The sequence below is a fragment of the Nycticebus coucang genome, chromosome 21 (genome assembly GCF_027406575.1).
Source record: "Nycticebus coucang isolate mNycCou1 chromosome 21, mNycCou1.pri, whole genome shotgun sequence".
In the NCBI taxonomy this organism is placed as follows: Eukaryota; Metazoa; Chordata; class Mammalia; order Primates; family Lorisidae; genus Nycticebus; species Nycticebus coucang.
In genome coordinates, this window is record NC_069800.1 from 37,145,757 (window position 1) to 37,153,465 (window position 7,709).

Here is a 7,709-nt window from a genome sequence, read left to right on the forward strand (position 1 = left end):
TACCAGGCAGACAAAAGCTTACTTGCTGGGATCCCTCAGTGTTGACAGACTCTGAACACCTCTCAGTCTTTGCAGGGAAGACCAATCTGTGCCAACAAATGGCATTCAGACATCTTTTGTCATGTTTGATGGGTATGCAATCCCCCGATAGAAATAAAAGACCTGGGACACTGACGAGTTGAGCTTGGGAGAGCCATTATCTAGGTCACTGGAAGGCTGGAAACGGAAATATTGAAGATTTAGAAACCAGAGAAGTCCAACCTTGGTTATGTAGGAATGTTAACCTTCATTGTTATATAGGTTCTGAAATGTGACAGAAACTACATATAAGACTTTGTGATTTAGGAAGAACAAAAAGCCTTTTAATCTCTGCTCTGGAAGCATCCTCCCTGCTCAGAGAAAGTAGCAACAGGGAGGCCCTATAGGGAGCCCAGACCTGCTATGTCTGTTCTTGTCCTGGGGCCACTCCCTTCCATCAGGTCTGTTCCCTGGGCTCCATCAGTGAAATGTGGGGTGTGTATAGTGTGCATGTGTATGTGTGTGCATGTGTTCTCGTCCAAGAAATCTGGTGTCCCTACAGCCCTACAGTGGGTCAGACTCAGCTGTCAGATTGAAAGTAAGAAAGGACCAAAAGTTCAGGCAGGAATGAGGCTGCCTTTTAACCAGCCTTAGCTGTAGTACTCCCACTGCAAGAGAGATGGTGATAGAAAAATGATGACTGAAAGATGATGATGATCTGATTATCACCTGATCTGATCAGGTGATGACTGAAAGATGTTATTTGGAGCCTGAGCTTGGTGCTGGGAGACCTCTGTACCCAGGAAGGCATTTTTGTAACAAGCTGGGCTAAGAAGCAACCAGAAGCCACGTCCAGTAGTAGGAGTCATCGAGAGTGTCAGAGATCAGCCCCTTCACTTGAGGGGCTCCTAGAGGATTAAAGGCCTAAGGTGGATGGCAGGAGCATAAAGGAAATGGCAAGTGAGGTCGAGCAGCCCAGCGCCAGTGTGGGTCTCACCCCTGGTGGAGAGCCAGACGTTTGTTTCTTGCTTCTGCTCTAAGCCTGATTTCTCTCTCCATTGTCCAGGCTGAGCACAGCAAGGAAAGGGCAATATCCCAAATGAAGCCCAGAGAGAGTATGTATGACTTCCCTAAAAACACATGGCATATTGTAACAGAGTTGAGCCTAGGACTCAGAAGCAGTGGCTCCCTGCTCGGGGTTATCTTCCTCCTTCCTTCACTGCTTTCTAGGGATGCCCATTGGTGACATCTCATTATGATCATCAAACAACATTTCCTAAATACCATAGAGAGGTGAGGGGTCCACCCTGCCTGGGCAATGAGGGGAAAATCATCTGTAGAGAATTTAAAAACAATAAAACCACTTAACCACAGCTCAGGTAACCCTAGAGAGGGAAAGCATCTTTGTTAGACCACCTGTCAGAACAGGAAGAGCTCATGGCATTCCCTGGTGTGGAAGGGATGGGAAACCAGAGGCTACCAAGGGAGAATGAATTGCCCAGAACCACACAGCAGCCCACAGGCAAAGATGTATATATATATATATATATATATTTACTTGGTTCCCACCCAGTACTCCCCAGCTGGCCTTATAAGGGATAAAATGGGACTATAGGAGGGGCCTCAAGCCTTTCAGGACAGTCATATCAGCCCCTCTCAGCTGCTGCAGAGAGTTTATTTAACAAGTCTCTCGCTCCCCACCCTGCCGCAGCCCCCACTGGCACTGGGGTCTCCCAGTCTGCCTCAGGGAGCCAGGTAAGAGTGTCCTAGAGCCCTTCCCAGTTGTAGATGGCACCCATCTGAGACCTCACTCTTACATGACGTGAAACGTGGCCCTAGGCCTGAGCCTCTACCTCCTCTAACTTGTGGAGTCACGCCTAGGCCAGGCTGGGGCTTCCAATGTCTTTGGACTCCGAATCTCCACCCCACTAGATCCTAAGAAACCTGCCATTCTTCCATATGGTATGTTCTGAGCCAGCTCCAGCATTAACCCCCCAGCCAGGCTTGGGTGCAGCAATCTAACTGGATGGGGAAGCTGGTCTTGAGCAAATTAGCAGGTGTCCTAAAGGTCACCATACATGAGTATATAGGGAAAAGGAGAAACTATAGCTAAATGTACTTTTATTTATAAAATATTCATTAGAAAATTTTACAAAAATCTCAACATGTTTATATAAATATGGAAACTTTAAAAATATAAAATGTATAAGTACAAAAACATTAAAAATATAAAATCTGAGTTTGTTAATTTGGGTAGCAAAAAGACTTACAGAAATTAAGAGGGGCTTACATAGCCCCACTTCCCTTGGGGCCACTACTGTTAACAACTTACTTATTTTTTAATCATTATTGAGTAAGATTCCTCCCACCATGAAGCACACAGCAGTGACAGCAAGGTCTGTACATTACTATACTGTACAGCTGGAGCAGTGCGCTTTAGTACAGAAGGTGAGGTTGGAAACATCAGAATGGGATCCTTGAGAGTGGATCTCACACACCTTCTCCATCAGGAGATCATCCTCTCATTCGTCTCAGTGAGGGAATGTTTCTGTTCAGAACTTGATGTCACCCTGGATTTTTGCAGTAGGTTCCTTTTGGTATATTCGTGACTTGGCCAATTAAACCGGCAAGTATAACTGATGGATTTCTGGCCTGGAGAGCCTTTTGTTGCTGGGCTTACCTCTTCTCTGTGAACCCCTCCACCCCCAGGCCCCACCTGAGGGCCCAGGAGCTGTCTGTCCCACATTGTCCTCCACTACCAGTGCTACTCAGTGGTGCCCACTCACACAGGGGCCCCCTGCTGCCATCCGAGGTCACCTGGGCCAGGCCTGTCCCGGCTGGTCCTGTTTCCCCTCTTCAGTCACAGCTGCAGTGGTCCTCATCACCTAAGGAGAAGCCGCTCCACTTCCCAATTCTCCTCTTGGGGTTTCAAGTTCTCTAGCCTCAGCACGGAGGTGCCTGAGGTAGCACCACCATGCATAAAAACTTGTATCTGGAGGACATCCATGGTTTTATAAGTGTTCCTGTTATCACCAATGTAAATTAGAGGAACCACACCCTGGCTCCACACAGAGCATAAAGGTGAAAATCCAGGCCCTCAGCTGGTGAGAAAAACAGACTGGGGTGGGGACGAGGACGCAGGGACAAGGTCTTCCCAACATATTAGTACTTTCTTTTTTTTTTAGAAACAGAGTCTCACTTCATCACCCTCGGTGGAGTGCTGTGGTGTCACAGCTCACAGCAACTGCTAGCTCTTGGGCTTAGGCGATTTTCTTGCGTCAGCTCCCAAGTAGCTGGGACTACAGGCGCCTGCCACAATGCCTGGCTATTTTTTTGTTGCAGTTTGGCAGGGGCTGGGTTTGAACCCGCCACCCACCTGCCAGCACCCTACTCTTTTGAGCCACAGGCACTGCCCTTCTTTTTTTTTTTTTTTGGAGACAAAGTCTCACTGTGTCACCCTCCGTAGAGTGCCATTGTGTCACAGCTCACAGCAACCTCAAACTCTTGGGCTTAAGTGATTCTCTTGCTTTAGCCTCCCGAGTAGCTGGGACTGCAGGCGCCCACCACAATGCCCGGCTATTTTTTTGTTGCAGTTTGGCAGGGGCTGGGTTTGAACCCGCCACCCTCCGTATATGGGGCTGGTACCCTACTCACTGAGCCACAGGTGCCGCCCCACATTAGCACTTTAAACAAAGATGATATTGATAACATCTAAAGCTGGCAATGATAAATTAAATAAAAAAGGAAAATTATGAGAAAGTGTACACATAGTATATATACATATATAATATTAATTTTTTTTTTTTTTTTTGAGACAGAGTCTCACTCTGTCACCCTGGGTAGAGTGCCATGGTGTCACAGCTCACAGCAACCTCAAACTCTTGGGCTCAAGCAATTCTCTTGCCTCAGCCTCCTGAGTAGCTAGGACTACAGGAACCTCCACAAAGCTCAGCTGTTTTCCTACTTTCAGTACAGGCAGGGTCTCATTCTTGCTCAGCTCATCTTAAATGCTGGAGCTCAGGGGAGCTACCCATCTTGGCCTCCTGGAGTGCTAGGATCACAGGCATAAACCAATGTGCTGGCCACACATGTAATACTTAAATAGTTAAGAGCACCAGGATCTGGAGCCAGCCTGCCTGGGTTCAAATCTTCCTTTCACCTCTTACTTAACCTTGGGTATTTTACTTACTCTGTGCCTCAATTTCTTCATCTGTAAAATGAGGCTAAAAATAGGGCTGGGGATTCTGTGAGGTAACTGATCTGATTTAATGCAGGTCCTGGCATACAGTAAATGTCAGTCACCAACATTGTCAAGAGTCCTACGCAGGGACCGTGTACACCCATGCTGGGTAGTGGCCAGGCCCAGGCTACACCCCACCCCCACCCCTGCTCAGGAACCCCCTGCCAGCAGCTGCCCATTGTTCCTGCCTTCCTGTTCAGCCCTATTCCAGGAATGGTGGAGCTGCTCTCAGCCAGGCCCTCCAGCCCCCTTTATCAGGAGTCCTGAGACTGAGTCCAACAGAGGAACCCAGCTGACGGGCCAGCCTGAGACTTAAGATCGTGGAAGCAACCGTGTGCATGACTATCCTCTGACTTAACGTCTCACTCAAGATTAGCTTTCAAAATGCTGCTTCCAGCCAGGTTTCAGGGGGGATCGGTTCAGCCTCTAAAGTCTGGGCCTAGGCAGATTTCTCAGTTCATGCTGCCTCTCCCTACCCGACACCCAGATTCCCCCAACATAAGGCCGAAAAGTGGGTAAAAGGACTGGGCAAATATCCCAGGCTGGCAGCTGGAAGAGACCAGGATATGGAGTCATTGTATCTTGCTCAGTTACTGAATTGCTTTGTGACCCAGAGCAAGGCCCTCCCAGATCTGTGCCCCAGCTTCCCTCCTCTAATGGCTACAGGAAGGCAGATACGGCTCTTCACAATGACTGTGCCACTGGCTGTCTGGTTACTGTGGGAGACGTCTGACCTCTTCAGGGCTCAGGCTGTCTACAGTGCAAAATGGCACCCTCACCTACATTAAGGAGTTAGCTCCTGATCTCGGAGAATTCTTTCTGGTCTTTCTGCTTCCTTCTGTCCCATTTCTCTGCTCAGGAGAGGAACTATGCCAACATAGTTCCTATTTGCTGGCTATTTGAGGCTTTGGGGCTGCCTATTTGAGGCTTTAGGGAGAGTAAATCCAAGCTTTAGCTGCACTTCTCTCTGCACTGTGCAGGACCAGGGCCTGGCTTTTGTCATACTTCCTCCCCACCCTCAATCCAGGGGAGCAAAAAGGACCCTGCAAATCCACAGGTTGGCTCTGAGGTGGGCAGCATGGTGAGTACCCACTGTGCAGGAGTAAAATGCCCTATCAATAGGAAGTTACTAAAGATCTGAGGAGCAGAACTGGTGCTAACATCACAGCTTGAGTCTAAGCCTATTCGTAAGCCTAGTCCCCTCCTGCTTGCCTTCACTTGCCCGGAAGGTCATTATCACACTGCCTTTCTTCTCCTACTCCCGTCTTGTGGTTTGCCACAGGAACCCCCAAACCTTCTGTTTGGATGGGGGCAGGCATCACAGGTTTGAGTGCCCCATCTCCATCAACTCCTCCCAAACTGCCCCAAAGTCACCACAAAGAAATCTGAGAAATCCACTGTGGTTTTGTGAGCAGTCTTACAATAAGTTTTGTCCCATGTGAATGCCTCCCTCAAACCCCTCTTTGCCAAGCTCCTGCTCTCAAACTTGCCCACCACCTTGTCTGTTGGGTCAAATTTGCATTGTCAGCAACATGGAAATTAGAAAATAGTTTCAAAGTTGTCATATTGCACGGCAGCACCAATGAGTACATTATGCACATCTGTTCAATGTTCCCAGAACATACACCTAGGTACCGGGACCTAGGAATTGAGACTTAACCACTCAGAAAAATTCCCAGAAAACATGTGAATTTGGAGCTAGTCAAGCCAAGATTTACACCCTTACCTGCAGCATGTAAGGTCTGGAGTATACAACGAGTTCAACAACCTCATCATCAAGAAAAAGTTCAACAATTTCTGTGGAAGTTCTCATTTTGGTTAAGAAATCGTTTGGTGGTTCTGTAACTGCTATGTATCTGCTGTGGGCTTTGCAGTTAGGTCAGCTTTTTTCAATTTGCGAACAATTTTTGTCACTTTTTCTTTGAAGGAGGAGTTTCTGACTGTGTGCTGCATACAGGCCACCAGAAGTTTTAAGACATTGTAAGATTGCTCACACAAATATGTAATAAAGCAGAACTATATCCTGGTCAGAGGAAAGGTTGCAATTTTTGTTTTGAACAGGCCAGCCACTATAGATCTAACTAGGCCCTGCCCTCAAGAAACTGAGGGTCAAATCAGTAGTCTAACATATATATAAATACAAGATGGTTATTATTAAAAAAATGGAACAGAACAGTCTGATCCAGAGTCTCAGTAGGCCTCCCAGAAGAGTTCAGTGGATCTGGCTAGGCAAGGTGGCAGCACCGGAAAGCACTCCAGGGACATCAGCAGTACAGGCAAAAGGAGAGTCTGGACAAGCAGGCACGGGCACGAGGTGGGGCGGGAATGGTGAAGACTCCAGCCTGGCAGAGAGAGGTGTTCAGGAGACAAGGCTGAAGAGGGAATAAACGGAGTGGACCACAGAGGCCCCATGTCAGCTCTGGGAGTTTAGTCCTGACCTGGAAGAGTTTAAATAAGGCCATGCCCAATAAAAGATTATTTCTTTGCGGCCAGACTATGTCAGAGGTGGGTGGCAACTGTCAAGCCAGGGAATGGAGATACCCTGTGTGCAGTTAGGAATTAAGGGATTTGGGGTCTATGCTGACCACAGGTTAAGTCCCTCACCCAGAAGGGCCTGCATCCTTTTCTATCTTCTCTAAGGCTCCTTTCAGACCATGACCAAGTGAACTGAGGGATGGGGGTGTGTGTGTGTGGTCATTTGGTCAATTAGGGTCTCTATTTTAGTCTTTGCTTTGGAGACCTGACCTAAGGTTGTCCCATCACTCAGGGTCTACCTCAGCTTCAGGCCCATATGGCTCAGCCCTCAGGTGTGTCCCACACCTCAGCTTTCTGAAACAGCGTATCTCTCACAAAAGAAAAGAAGGTCTTGGAACCACTTTCCAGCTGTGTAACTTGAGAGGAATTTTGCCTCCCCATGCCTTAGTTTCCCCAGCTGTAAGAACAGTGTTAATCACACCCGTTTTGCGAGGAAGGTATGAAAAGTCACAGAGAAGCCTTGGAAGTGCCTGGGGCAGTATCTCTGTGCTCTGTTGGCAGTTAAGTGCTCCATTAGTGGCAACTGTTTTTCTTATTATTCTTCCTATCACCTGCTTCCTGTGTGGGATGCACGGCTGTAAGCTCTTCATAGGCAAGCGGCGTCTCCTTCCTGGGCTGAACTCAGGATCTGACCCAAAGGCTAGTGCAACTGTGCCCAAGCTGGTCATGGTGACTGTGACGTGGACCTACCTGGCCTGGAAAGCAGTCCTGATACTCACCACACCCTGAGTGGGTGCACTGCATGCGTCATTCCTCATGGGACTGCCCAGCACATGGGTCCCCAGTTCCTCCCCAGGCACCAAGGGTGACAGGCACCCTTGTCCAACCAAACCCACCAGGATGTACACAAAATTCCTCCTCCTTTTCTGTTTAATTTTACGTAATTATTTTTTTGGAAAATACATTTAAATTTTTC

At 48.0% G+C, this 7,709-nt stretch overlaps 1 long non-coding RNA gene across 4 annotated transcripts in view; it reads right to left on the minus strand.

Moving 5' to 3' along the window:
• The window catches only part of LOC128573922 (uncharacterized), a 57,946-nt gene that overhangs the window by 39,546 nt on the left and 10,691 nt on the right, over positions 1 to 7,709 (minus strand). The gene's annotated exons all lie outside the window — the stretch shown is intronic.